At 34.5% G+C, this 14,724-nt stretch overlaps 1 protein-coding gene across 5 annotated transcripts in view; it reads left to right on the forward strand.

Moving 5' to 3' along the window:
* The first annotated feature begins 1,220 nt into the window (after positions 1-1,220).
* The window catches only part of sti (citron rho-interacting kinase sticky), a 247,607-nt gene continuing 234,103 nt past the window's right edge, over positions 1,221-14,724 (forward strand). For all 5 annotated transcript variants that reach the window (XM_081756122.1, XM_081756119.1, XM_081756118.1 and 2 more), the window contains exon 1: positions 1,221-1,334. The gene's annotated coding sequence lies outside the window, so the exon portion shown is untranslated. The remainder of the gene's footprint in view (positions 1,335-14,724) is intronic.

Consider the following 14,724-nt stretch of genomic DNA (forward strand, 5'->3'; position numbering starts at 1 on the left):
TGCAGTGGTCTAGATCAGAGCTGGCCTTAGATTTGATGAGACTCTAAGCTACTAAAGATAGTGGAGCCCTTTATGTGTCTAGATGAATGTTGGATTCTATATACAGAAACGAAAAAATAAGTGATATTTTAGGAAGCAAGCTAGCAGAGGGGGCCCCCTTACTTACATCATAGAGGCTTACACAAACGAAGCGCTGTAGCTATATGTAGATTTAACTTTATTTATTGTGTTTCTTTCTTTGTCTTTTCAAAATGTGCATTCATTTTTTGTTTAATTTTTTGGTCCTCCAAGAACATGGGGCCCTAAGCTATAGTTTGTTTAGCTTGTACGTAAATCCGACACTGGTCTAGATTGCTGCTTAAACTGAAATATCCACGCCTCATGTATACACTATAGTCGTACGGCACAAGTGGCTCACCTAGCTACTATGCATGATTTTAGAGTTCCTCCGGGAGAATTGCCTTACACAAGCAGTGAAAGTAGTAATTCAAAAATACTAGTACCACACACTAAATATGATTTCAAATATCCCGGGAAATTTTTCTCGTGGATTACATCTTCAAATCATCATTGGTTCCTGCACTTTCGATTTTGCGGGACAAAGCGAAATGTATATCGCAAACATTGACAATGGGCAAAAGGTAATAAGTTTTATCATAGCAACGCAATTTCTTTTGGTACTGATGTTGCTTTCGTAACTATGTGCCTTAGTAGAGAAGTTTTAACATAAGATTAGCGTCATACTAAAGGCCTGCAGGAAACATATGTTAGTGGAATTCCTTAGTGTGGCACTAATCACGCTTCAGAACGACTCTACATAAAGCCCTATGTTACTTAAATATCCAAGATTCTCAAATTTTGTAGTTATAAGATTAAAGAATTTTAAAATTCAAAACTTCAAATTTTTTTAGTTCCATAATTTCGGTGGCCAAGTTTTCGAAATATCAAGTATCCGAGATTCCGATATACCAGACCAACGTATTATCGTTGAACATTCGGAAATGCTGGACTGGAAATACGTAAATAAATTGCAGCTTTTGTGCTACGTTGACGAAACTGCTACCCTATAAAGGGTCTTATTCCATAATATACTTCACAAGCTTTGTGGAGTGCAACTCATTGCAAACAATGCAACAACACAAAACAATTTTTGTTTTACGTTGACGCTAACCGCTACACAAAGAGAAGTCTTTCAATGTAAATTTTTCTTCCGGTGCCCTCAGGTATTTATTTCGCTCGTAATCTGGCACTATTGTAAGCGTTGAGTGTGGGAAGATTTAATTTGAATATGGTGAAGTTCCAAGAGTGTGAATAGAGAATTCTTGAATATATAGGTAAGTATTTGTGAAGATGTTACATATCATTATTAAGTGTAATGAACACAATCGTATGAAGTTATTAGCCTACATGTTAGCAGCCTTGCATGGGTATTCTTACAGTAAAAAGGGAGTTGTTACATTAAATAAGTTTTTTTTTTTTTTTTTTTTTTTCAAAGTACAAAATGTTGCACATCGGTTGTATGGAGGAGAATATTCTCTTGGAATATCTCAAAGAAGAATTATGAATGCGTTTATCTACAATATGACTGAACAAAGAAAATGTGAATATTCAGCAGTGTATCTAATTAGAATGACCCTACATATTATGTCATAGAGCCTCGGTTTATTTTGTATTATTTTTGGGTGACTTACATATGAAATATTTGTTTCGAAAATGATAGTAGAAATGAGTTCTTGCTATGTTCATAATCTTTCTCATGGCTAGCATTACGGAATTAAATCTCTGTACAGATTGATAATTTGTTAGCATAGATGTATGAGCGACTGTAATGTCATAAAAGTTAGCGGGTATAGATTTTCAATGGGGATTCAGATATAAATTCATTACATATCAATATTGGCAAATTTTTCTTGGGTTAACTTTACAAAGTCCGCTACAGCTGGTATACTTACTCAGAAACCAGAAGTTACGCACTATTAATTTTATGAAAATGAGTCAAAATTTACTTAACGTTAAGCTAACCCGTTCCTACTCCTTCCCTACTTATCTCTGTTTTACTTACTCTATGCTACAATACTATACCCTTTCAAAGCGGTTCTACTTATCGACGCGCAGCTGGAGTGTGCATTGTAAAGATTACTCTTTTTCTTTCTTACTAAACATAGTTCTTTTGGCCTTTACTAACTTTTTTTGTTTAAATAGGGCTAGATGCTACGCTTCCGCAGATGGCGGCCTCCGAATACACTCACATGGATCTGTTTTCCTGTTGTCGGCCCATTACTATTTATTTGGTGTTTTATATACATTATTTTGAATCACTCTGTTACATTTCCGTCTTCGGGGCGGCGGTGACTCAGTTGTAGAGCGCTCAGGTCTGATGCTTGGGGTCCTGGGTTCAATCCCAGTTCCCGGCAAGTGAACTTTGTGGTGGACAAACACCGTGTGCGTGTGTTTCCTCGGGGTTCTCCGTTCCCTCTCACTTTCTTCATTCCACCGTTTCATTCATTTCTTATCATTACCGTCTTCTTTAGTCTGGCCGGCATATTCGTTGGACGTAAAGCTTAGATTTTATTTTCTTAACTGTTAATCAGATTTTTTTTTTTTTATTTTTGTGCTTCCTCTGATGTTTCACTAGATACATATTGATCTATGTTGTATTAATGCGCGAAATTATTACCTTCCAGTTGTTAGGCCTAAGTATTGCAAACTACGCACTATTCAGAAATAACGAAAGCAATGAATCCTTTTTGTTTTTCCAACCATGACTATAAACACCACCTTCTTACAGTATTACGTAAATATACTTCCTTATAGGGACGGAGTCCCCAATCAAATACACGTTCCTGGGACATCAGAAATTACAAAACGCATACGAAAATACTTCTTTTCCATACTAGAATGCTACACAAAAAATACCATACATATATTAATGAAATATAAACTTCTCTTATCAGGAAATAAACTCTTACTGCCTTAGGAAGTGTTTAAAAGAGGATTTACAGTAATGGGTGCAGATTGAGTTTAGGATGGCAGAATATGAGTACAGCGTATGTACGTACATATAACATAAGAACTGCAGTGTATAAAACGAATTAAATGAAACGAACTTGTGCTAGATGGGCACTAAAAGGCACGATTACTATCTAACCAGGTCAGGGCAGGAGCGCAGCAGGAGAACCCACTCAATGATAAGAACGTGCATCTGTAGGGATCAGGCTGGTCAATGACGGTGGGTATATATAAGTGATAGCGGGAAAACACTTCATATAGTTTAAGACACACTAGCTTTGTACACTGCCTTCACATAGCACTTCATTTTATGAGGTCCTAGTCATGTAGTGCTACGTGGTAAAGAGCATACGTTCTATTTCATATTTGTATCTTATACATATAAGGGGTAAGATCTCATATTTTCAGGGCTCATAGCGAGTCACTTTTGTAACTAAGAGTTACTTTGTTTCAAGTTGGTCACTAAAAGTTACTTTCTTTCAAATTTGTCACTAAAAGTTACTTTTTTGGGAGGTGAAGTGACTTTTTCGTTTGATTTATGTTTTGCATTTGCAGTTTTCTAAGAGAAATGCTATAAAAGTAAATGGAAAAAGGCAGAAACTTGTTACACATTACTCTTCTGAAAGCTTCAGTACGTGCTGCTACATATGAAACAGTCAGCTTTATTCTCACTTCAGCTTTTATTCTTTCTAAAGCAAAGTGGATGGTTGGTGGATACTTAAACTCTCAAGGTGAAGTTGAGAACCTTTCTGTGTCTACTCTTCCTTCTATCATAAGAGTCTTTTAGTTTTCTCTCGTAATAGTTAATGCTCCGCTCAACGTTGTGTGTGTGTGTTTGTGTGGTTCATCATGTTCGTCTTATGTTATTTTTCTTGTATGTTCCTCTTAAGAATAGGTGATGAATTTCAATATTTCATGGCTTTGAGAACTCTCAGTGCTAAGTTAAATATAATGTCTAGGATGAAGAAATTCGGAAATAGGCCAGAACTGGTTCCTCTTACTCAGAAGCTATCTTACATCTGCTAAGTCTGCTTACCGTATCTACAAAGCATACTTAGAAAACCTAAGAAAGGAGGAAGCTCAAAAAGAAGAAGAAAAGATGAAAGAAAACAACGAAGAGAGAGGTGATGGAGAAATTGACAAAGGAAAAAGGGGCATAATGAGATTTTGATCACTTCAACTATTTACAAGAGACCAGAGCCGTATTTTAATTACTTGTGCAATCCTATAGTGCACCAAGTAACATATTTCTTCCGGGACTTTTACAAATTTATGCCCTCGTAAAGTGGGATGGGAATGATAATTTAGCCCCAGTTGGTCACATTTGGTTCTGATAGAGCTCCCCTGTTATTACTGTTTTCTCTAAATTTTTTATTTCTCTCCATTACTGTAGCATAAATTACACGTTTTAGCGTAGTTAAAAAGACAGTGGGTTTGAAACGCGGTTACATTATGTTGTATTTTCTGTTTACCTAATATCGCATCATTACGGAAACTTATATAGCCCAAAATTTAACTTCGTTTTTCTTCCGAATTAATTACTCTACAGTGATGACCTTTCTTAACTTTTTGGTTACTCTCATGTTGACATTTCGTATGATTCTGTTCATTTCTGCATAAATTTTGTATTTTGGGCCACCATCTAGGGATGTACCGATTCCACTTTTTCACCGATACTGATACTGAAAGGGCCGTTACCGATATCGATACTTTTGGACACGTTTCTTATATATTGTTGGGAATTTTCTGAATAATGAAATAATAAACATTGATATATTAGATATAAGGCCAAAGTTTGACATACAAAGACAAAATACAGAATTTCATATTAGGTTCCACACGAAAAATATATTTCCTCTAAATTTAATCCAGCTCACACAAAATGAACTAAAAAGCAGCAAATACTTATGTGGTGTAAACTTAATTCTAAAAATCAGTGATTGATATTTAGAGTGATAATTTACTTTGATAGTTACATTGTATTTACTAGTCCCTGTTACATACATATAATGTAAACGGATACTACCGTTACAAATTTTTATTGTTCACAAAATTATGCGTGCTAAAACAGGTTCCATAAAAAAATAAGAGTGTTATTTAATCCCTTCCACTACGATTTATTTTCTGAATTTCCTCCTTCCGTTCATCAAATTTCTTGAAGTATAAGGTATAAAAGTGTATTATAGATGGTTTATCATTATATAAATTTTAAAACATCAATATAGTAACCGTCCGTGATGCTAGAATAGTTTAAAGTTTATGACGAGTGTAACTCGTCATTGTGCGACTTGGCAGCAGGAGGCCATGACGAGCTAGACTCGTCATTTCAGTGCAAGGAGTTAAGCGAAGTCGAATCCGATAAAGCTATTTAATAACGTTAGAACTAATTGTTTTTAACCAGTAAGTAGGAGAAAATAATGACAAAAGTGAGCGTCTTGTGGGTTTTTTCCATAGCAATTTCTGAATCGAAACCTCTGTCTCGTTTGGGATTCAAATTATGGGTCTGCTATCCTGAAAATGGGGTCCGAAGGAGGAGGGTATGATGGGACCTACCTGGCTCACAAAAATGTATACGTAATATAGCAAACCATGTATATTAAATACCAGACGTAATATAGGAACCGTGGTATGCCCTACTCCCGTAGAAAATTTTCTTCAGGCGCCCATGGTTCTCACTGAGGACCTTTGGCTTTCCTTCACCACTATTTTGGCATGGAGGGCTAAAAATATCAGTTGAGTACGAGTAGTGCAAATCAAAGGCGTATACATGCATAAAGAAATTGATTGTACGTTTATAATAATTTAGATCGACTCTAAGTCTAAAAGAAACCGATGAAATATAAGTGTCACTGTTAATATTAAATAAATTTAAAATAATTCGGAAAATGTATCGGTGTCCATTTGCCGATACCTATATATCATTATATCCTTGCCGTTAACCCATAATGGATTTGCTTTATTTATTTAAGTAGGGTTAAGTTTGTCAGGTGGCCGCCGAATTTTACAGGAAAATTAAGTCTTCATCCCGGCGAAATTAAAGTACTGCTAATTTTACAGCAATTATGTGATATCTTCAAATAGATAAAAGATAATTGAAATATGGAACAAGAGCGCCCTAGGCAATATTATTTTGCGTGAGGTACCGTTATCACAAGTCACCTAGTGGCTTTCCGTTTTCAGCTGTTTAGAAACGCGAAAATAAATGCCGATTTTCAAACTGGCTCGAAATCGAAAGCAGATAAGTCGTGATAACGGTTTCTCATGTAAAATAATATTGTCTAGGGCGCTCTTGTTCCACATTTCGATTATCTTTTATCTATTATCACATAATTACTGTAAAATTAGCGGTATTTTAATTTTGCCGGGATGAAGACTCTTAAGTGAATTATATAAATTTTAAGCAAAAAAAAAAAAAAAAAAAAAAAGTAATAAATGTCATCAGTGTACGATGACTAATTAGGAAGAAAGATCAGTTACGAAGTAAACTGACAATAGAGCACAATGTTTCAGTAACTAACTGGTTCGTATTAGTTTTGCTGTCTTACATAACTTGTAAAACAAATCACTGAACAAAACATTTATTGTAAAATAGTAACTGTGTGACCGTTTCGCCAACTACCTGAACATATTGGCTTCATTAGACGGTCTTTTTTTAAGTATCACCTTGTCTTCTTTCGTACAGTTCTCCGCTTTCTTTTCCATGTTCTTCTTAACCACCACTACAGCCTTTCTCCTATTTTTTTTTTCTCTCTATACTCAACCTGACTAATGGCCTGTCCCACAGATTAAATCATTTCTTCCATATTCAATCTGCCGTTTTGATTTTTAATTTGTCCTAAGCTTAGTAACTTCTTTTCTTCCTCTGACATTGATAACATCGCCAGTTTTTTTTTTTTTTTTTTGTTTGTTTGTTTGTTGTTGTTGTCCAGGTCCTGTTCAGACTCCTTGCACCACCCTATGGACCATCCTTTTCTTTCAAATCTATTTTGTGCCTTTAACTGAAAACACATTTCCCACCTAGGCCTATGTAGTCTCTGCATGATAATGTCCGTTATATTTTCTAATGTATTACCTTGCAAAATAATATAAAGAAGTGAGTGCAATTTTTAATGTGTTTAGTTTATATACGGTATTTACCTTGTCTGTCCGTGTGTGTGTGTTTGTGTTCGTCCAGGAGACAAAATATCTCAGAAACTACTTGAGTGATTGCCATCAGTTGTGGCTAAGATGTAGAGAATTGAAAGTAGGAAACAAGTTTGTTGATGTAGGTTGTATCCAAACCTGAAGTGTTGATGAAGTTGGTAGAAATCAACTATTTCCGGTTATCGCTATGGAGTAAAAATCGGTTTTATAGAGAGAAGCCGTTTTTCGTAATCAATTAAGTGTCCCAAGAGGGATGTGGACAAAATCCCGCGGCCCAAAACTCCGCCTAGCTAGAATCTCGCGTGTCCAAAACCTCGTGGGTCAAAATCTCGCCTGGTCAAAACCTCACGGACCAAAATCTCGCTTGGCGAAAACCTTGCGGGATGAAACTTCTTAAAATTTACCCAATTCGTTTCTTAATATTCAATTCCATATCAAAAATAATAATAAGAAGAAGAGACGAAGCATATAAATATTGGCGAGTTTAAAATGACATGCAAATGACAAATAATCCCACAATCTCCAATCCTTTTATTTGAAACCTTGGATGACTACACTGAGTGATTAAAACAACCTATAAACTTCATATACGTGTTCAGGATATCAGTAAGAGAAAAAAAGTTTTTCTGCGACTTAGGTCGCAAACACTTATTTGGCGATAGAGCTAATTAAATGTAATTAGTGGAGTTCGTCATATGATGACTACATTGAATAAAACAAACGTTAAACTTCATATACTTGTTCAGGAGCTCAATACAAGAAGAAAGTTCATCCACGACTTTCGTCGAAAACGCTTAATTACAGAGATAGGGCTAATTAAAAGTAATTAGTGGAAATTGTTGTTCCTCTGATTATCTTTAATTAGCCCTATGTCCTTAATTAGGTACTGTATCTCAGATCAAAGACACAGATAAACCTTTTTCTTTTATTGAGGTCGTGAACACGAATGAGAAGTTTGTCGATTGCTTTATTGGTGTCGTCCCCTGGACGAGATGACGTTCCGCATAATTTAGGCAAGGCGAGATTCTGTGTCGCTAGGTTTTATACCCCAACCCAAGAGTATATTCTATGAACACACTAATATCGCAGTGAAACCGGATGTGGTAGAAATAACTAACACTTCGGTTTCAATATAAATTGACAAAATATACAATACTGACACGTACCAAGCAAAGGTATTTTGCTATGTCCATACAATAAAACCAAAGGATTGCATAAAACTGAATATCTAATATTTTATTGATTTTAAATATATATTTGGAAACTGTAGGCACTTGTACTAATGCCACATAAAATTAAACTGTGGAAGGAGTATTGTTTCCACTACATGATTTAAGCATAAGCACAAACACACTTCAAGTTGAAGAGACAAGTACCCACACACTGGCCTAACGTTTTGTTTTTCCTCACACAAAACTGGTCCACTCCCCCCCCCCCCAAAAAAAAATGAATTCTGATGGTTGACAAAAGTGAACCCTCTGTAGGAGGGAAAAAACACTACTTCAACGACCAGGCCTTCAAAGGAGGGCAATCGGCCCGAACATGTACAAACCAAACTTCTTTACGTGGAGTACAATGTTACACAATTACCTGTATTATATATAATTCGTTCCTTACGTTCTATTACCAATAGATGGATGATTAGAACATGTAAGTACTACGTCTAGACGAAGATGCTTAGCTGAAGATCATAATTTCTAGATAAGTTTTTGAGTTTACTGTAAATTACTTTCTAGTGAGGGCAGACTGTTTATAGTATTTATGCTTTTAAAGCTATTCCGAAGTGAAATATCTGAGAATATTTACTCATAATGCAGGGCTCATAGCGAGTCACTTTAAAAAAAACAAAAAAAAACTAAAAGTTACTTTTTTTGGGGGGAGTAAAGTAATTTTTTTTTTGTGATTTATGTTTTGCATTTGCAGTTTTCTAAGAAATATATTATAAAAATAAATGGAGAAAAGCGGAAACTTGTTACTTATTACACTTCTGAAAACTTCAGTACTTGCTGCCGTGTGCAGCTGTGATTGAAGTGCACTTTGCGCAGCCAGGGTATGTTGGAGGCAGGGTTGGCAAAAACCATGGTTTTTATTGAAGAAACAAAAAAAAAAAAAAAAAAAAAAAAAACGGCTTTTTGGTTTAAATAATTTGCTCTATGTATTTATATTACACATGGCCAGAAATAAGTTTGTTTTGCCTTGGTCTTATTTTGCAACAATCGGGTTATGCTGGAAGGGTCACATAAACTTAAAGCGGAATCCAAACCGCTTCTCGGCTTACATCCGAGAGAAAATGGATTGAATTCGAAACCAGGTCTAAGTGGCCACAAAAGCGATACGTCTGCCGACCCACTCACGAAGGACTCCTGATAAAAAAAAAAAATACGTTATACTGATCTTTACGTACTTGTTAATATAATTGTCAAGAGTCATTTCAGAAAGACAAAAAGATAAAACAGTTGCACAATTGAAGCCATTATACAGAATTACATACAGACAATTTCAAAATACTGCAGATTACAAAAGAACTAATTTAGTCCAAGGTAGTTCACTAAGATTTTTATTAGTCCAAGTTAAAGAAATACTTAACTTGCATATCAATAAGAAAAGCGAATAAAAATATGAACTACTTTAGTCCACTTTGGCTCTGACCCATTTATACATAAATATATACCAAAGATACTTATGATTTCAATAAATGCCTCTCATAGGTTTTGTATGACCCCCCCCCAAAAAAAAAAAAACGTCATTTCGATGTATTTTATCAATAGTAAACAGTATTAAAACAAAACAACATTTAGAATTTTTCTTTGATTGCAATTGCATATCAATAATAAACTATAAAAAATCACAAAAGAAATCTGAGTAATAAATGGGGAATTTAGGTCTGAGTATAATACGAATAATATACGGGAGTGAAACGTGATAACCCACAAATGTCTGTTCATCAAGATTTTACGAACATTTTTCTTTTTTTGGTTTAAACCAGCCAACCCTGGTTGGAGGAGTTGAAGAAAGTAAGGAAAGATTTGCAAGATGAAAAGAAAAAGAAAATGGTGGATAAGTAAAAAAAAAAAAATCCTTGTTAATAACTCACTTCATGAAGAAAAATTAAGTTTATGTGAAAATATGAAAGTCTGTTAGCATACGTTCTTGTTACTGTTTTTTATTTCATTTTGTGTGCAACTGCATTTTTAGTTAACATTTGCAATTTATTTTAAAAGTTCATAATAAGGGTAAAAACATAATCCACATTATTTGCTTTGATATTACTGTGTTAAAGGAGAATGACATGTATTACGTGTTTACAGTTTACTTTTCATTGTATGCAGAATGTTGATAGAAGCCATACCTATGTTTACCAATCATCTAGTATACCAAGACAAAATTTGTAACAAACCAATTGTACAAGACAAGCTTTGATTACCAGCTAATGATAATCCAGATGCTATGTATTAATTACATTACATTAATTTTGTAATATTGGACATAATGAAAATATAGAAATTTGGCCTTACCCCATCCAGATCAAAGTTGATATACAAAACCCGTGCAAAGTATGTAATTAATAATAAACCTCTAAACACAAGTAATCTAATTTTTTTTTATTAGCTGACCAATTTAAGTAAAATAATTTTTAATCTTAACATGTTAAACCACTACGTATTTCAGCTATGATCCAGCCGGCCCTGTTTGGTAAAAAAAAAAAAAAAAAAAAAAAAAATCAGTTTATGCCGATGTTTGGCATCAAAGTTTAAAGTTACTTTTCGATGAGGTTTTGATCAGTTTTTCATGTGCTTTTGGTCACTTTTCAACTATTTAGAACAGACCAAACCACTATGAACCCTGCATAATGTCATGCATGATTTTAGTTACATTCTAAACAACCTTTATAAGCTAATCTCTAAATTTGATAATGTTTTTAACTTGTAAATAGTAGTATAAGAATATCTTTTTTGGTGTGTCTTATTATTCTGCTATCCTATATCTCAAAGCTCTAATGATCCAGAGGTCTTTATCTGGCATGGTTGTTTCTTAAATAATAATAATAATAAAATGGACTTTTTATTTTTAAAATCTCAAACCTTAATATTTTTCTTGAGCATAGGGTTGCAAAATTTGTAAATTCTGCCTACATGTGTAGAAATTAAGAGCTGATTTAATGAACAAAGTGATAAATGCGTACCCATGAAAAATTATTTTAGTCTTCAAGAAAGTTCTCCATATTAGTATCAGTGCTGCTAATTCTTATGTCTGCTTAGGTTTTTGTAATATGTAGAGAATTCTCTATGTTGAGTCTTGCTGTAAAGCTAAATACATATTTTTGACATATTCTTATACAGTGAAACGTCTGAATAACGGATATCAATAGGACATGAATTTTTGCCCGTTACTGGGAGGTGTCCGTTACAGAAAGGATACAGAAATTTTATTTCTCACAACGGTAATTGTATGCAGTAATATGCAGCGTGGTCCGGAAGTGGGAGTACCCTTAATTGGTGTTTTCTGACGGTTTTAGGTTTTACACACATTTGTTTGGTAACATTGCTTGGCGTTGTCTGGCAACATTGCTATCCATGTTCATTTGTTTTCTGCTTGGTCAATTATCTGAATCAGACGTTTCCTGGCCGCTGGATTGGAAGAGGTTGTGCATCTTCACCAGCTCCCTTCGCTTGGCCTCCAAGAAGCCTCGATCTGACGACACCAAACAATGCTCTCTGGGGTTTCATAAAGCAACAAGTAAGAAACACTCGATATCACACAACGCAGGAATTACGAGCAACTGTGGAACACTCCTTCACCCTCGTGACTAGAGATGCAAAAAAGCCGGCTTTTTTGAATCGATGTTTTTTTTTCACATGAAAAGCCGGCTTTTTTGGGAAAAAAACGAGAATTTTGGAAATTTTGGCTTTTTTCATTTTCATGATTTTTCTATCTAAATAGCTTTCTTATAGTATATTCTATAATTAGATAAGAATTCCATGACCTAAATGCCATATTTCGCTCTGAAATTCACCATCAAGATGGATGGAGCACATGTTTTACGAATTAAAGCTAACATAAAGAATGTAGTATTTGAGGGCAATTTTAGAGGCTATTTAATTTTTGAGTTATCGACATTTTTTTCTTCTCTAGATCATTATAGTTTGTCATCCGTGTTTCATTTCTAAGAGCTTAGTACTCTAGCTTCTAGCGCAAAAGTTACACTTATGTTATTCTATATATCCGTCAAAGCGTACGTTTTTCAATATATCCGTCAAACCGTACTTCCACATTTCTGTTATACTGTAGCTGTGCAACGATTTAGCAATAATTTTCCGGATACAATCTTGAATACTAATTTATACAAATAATCAGTAGCGGATTGAGAAAAGTACTTTGGGAGGGGTTTCTCTGATTGTTTCGTTTTCTAAAATGTCCGAATTTTATTTGGGAGGAGCTTGAAGTTTATGAGTACACGAATAATATTTCGTTTCGTTTATATATTTAGCGATAATCTTCCGAATACAACCTTGAAGATCATTTTATACTGAGAATCAGTGGCGGATTTAGAAGAGTACTTTGGGAGGGGTTTTTCTTACTAATGTTTAGTTTTTCTAAATATTCGTTATTTTCATTTGACGGGAGCTTAAAGTTTATGAGTAAAGGCATAACTAATAGATATTTTCTTTGTTTTAGACATTCCGTAATTTTGGGGAACAGGCTTCAGTCCGAAAGACCGCCCCTCTAATCTTCGCAAAACCGTCACTGCTGGTAATTAGTAATAATAACGATTTAAAAACAATAAGAAAGGAAGTCAGCCAACTCTCAGTACACGCACTATTTCTACTTCACAGATGGAATGAAGAAAAGCTTTCTCAGAATGGTCGAATGCTGGGTTGAATCCCGAACTTCCCGATAGAAGCGCAAAAGCTCCACTCAGTCATGTTTGTTGTGCAGTTGTATTTATCTTAACTTAAATATATTCCGTAGTCCTTTTTTTGGTGGTGGTGGGGTGGGGAGAGTTCCGTAATGATATGAAGCAGGGTTGGCTGGTTTAAACCATGTTTAAAAAAAAAAAAAAAAAAAAAAAAAAAGTTTTAAATCGTGTGAATTTCATGGTGACGTTTTCACATATCATACCATCCGCATTACGTTTATCTACTTTTCACCTTTTAATCAAGGGGTCCCGTGTTCAATTCTCGGTCGAACCACAACTCATCTTTGAAGTGTAAACCAAGTAGCGATTCGAGATGTCCCTCTAAGCGAAAGTCTTCTCCGTGATAACCTTGGTATTTCATAAGGATGTTAAGCCTAAACATACGAAATGGAGCCAAATTATATATTTCTACTTGAATAAATGCCTGTTGTTTTATAAAGAAGCCAAGGTTGCTTAAATATATTGATAGAAATTGGCAAAATTTATCAACTGCCTACGTAGCTTCCAACATCAATTTGGATTTGACTTGGTTTTTATTTTATTGAATGATATCTACATATCAAATTTGTAATTTAATACCTCAGTTTTAGTGTAGTGATTATGATACGTTGGCCTTAAAATTTTACATACAAATACATTTAAAGTAATAACAGGATTTTCCCAATGGCTAAGGCGGGGGTTTCCCGAGTTGTATATAATTCTGTATAATGTTTTTACTTGTGTAACTGTTTATCTTTTTGTCCTAAGCTCTAGATGTGCAGCTTGTAAGTGTATTATATAAATCTAAGTATTTCTCTTATGTTTTATTTTAATTTTATTTTGTTCCAAAAAGAGGGTATGGAATATTTTGAAGTAAAAATACTACATAGAATTTTGCTAGTTATTTGTGTATTTTTTTAAAGGAAGCATTTACTTTTAGGGTTGACTGGTTTACACCAGCTGTTTTTTTTTCTTTTTTTGAAATAAACAACTGGTTTAAACCAAAAAAAAAAAAATAATAATAAAAATAAATAAAAAGAACAAAAAATGCGAATCGTGTGAACTTCATGGTGACGTTTCCACACATCAAACAATGCATTAGTTTTATTTCCTTTTCACCTTTCGATCAAGGTGTCCCATGTTCAATTCTAGGTTGAACCACAACCCTTCTTTCATGCGTAAACAAAGTAGCGGTTCGGATGTAACTTTAAACGAAAGTTTTCTCCTTGATAACCTCGGTATTACGTAGGAATGTTAAGCCTGAACATACAAAACTAAACCAAATTGTATATTTCTGCATGCCTGAATGTCTGTTGTTTTATAAAGAAGCCAAGGTTGCTTAAATATATTGATAAAAGTTGGCATAATTTATCGATTGCCTACGTAGCTTCCAACGTTAGCTTGGATTGGACTTTCAATGATATGTACGTACTAAGTTTGTAATTTAATACCTCAGTTTTAGCGTACTGATTATGATACGTTGACCTTTAAAGTTTACACGCAAAGCAATAACAGGATTTTTCCGTTATTGTTTTACATTTAGAGTAGTGACGGGATTTTCCCGATGGCTAGGGCGGAAGTTTCCCAATTTAAGAAATTTACTGACCGGACTCCTTTAAACTTATGTGACCTCTTCCAGCATAACCCCGTTGTTGCATAATAACACCAAGGCGAAA

The sequence above is a fragment of the Thermobia domestica genome, chromosome 4, assembly GCF_964235325.1.
Source record: "Thermobia domestica chromosome 4, izTheDome1.hap1.1, whole genome shotgun sequence".
Taxonomy (NCBI): domain Eukaryota; kingdom Metazoa; phylum Arthropoda; class Insecta; order Zygentoma; family Lepismatidae; genus Thermobia; species Thermobia domestica.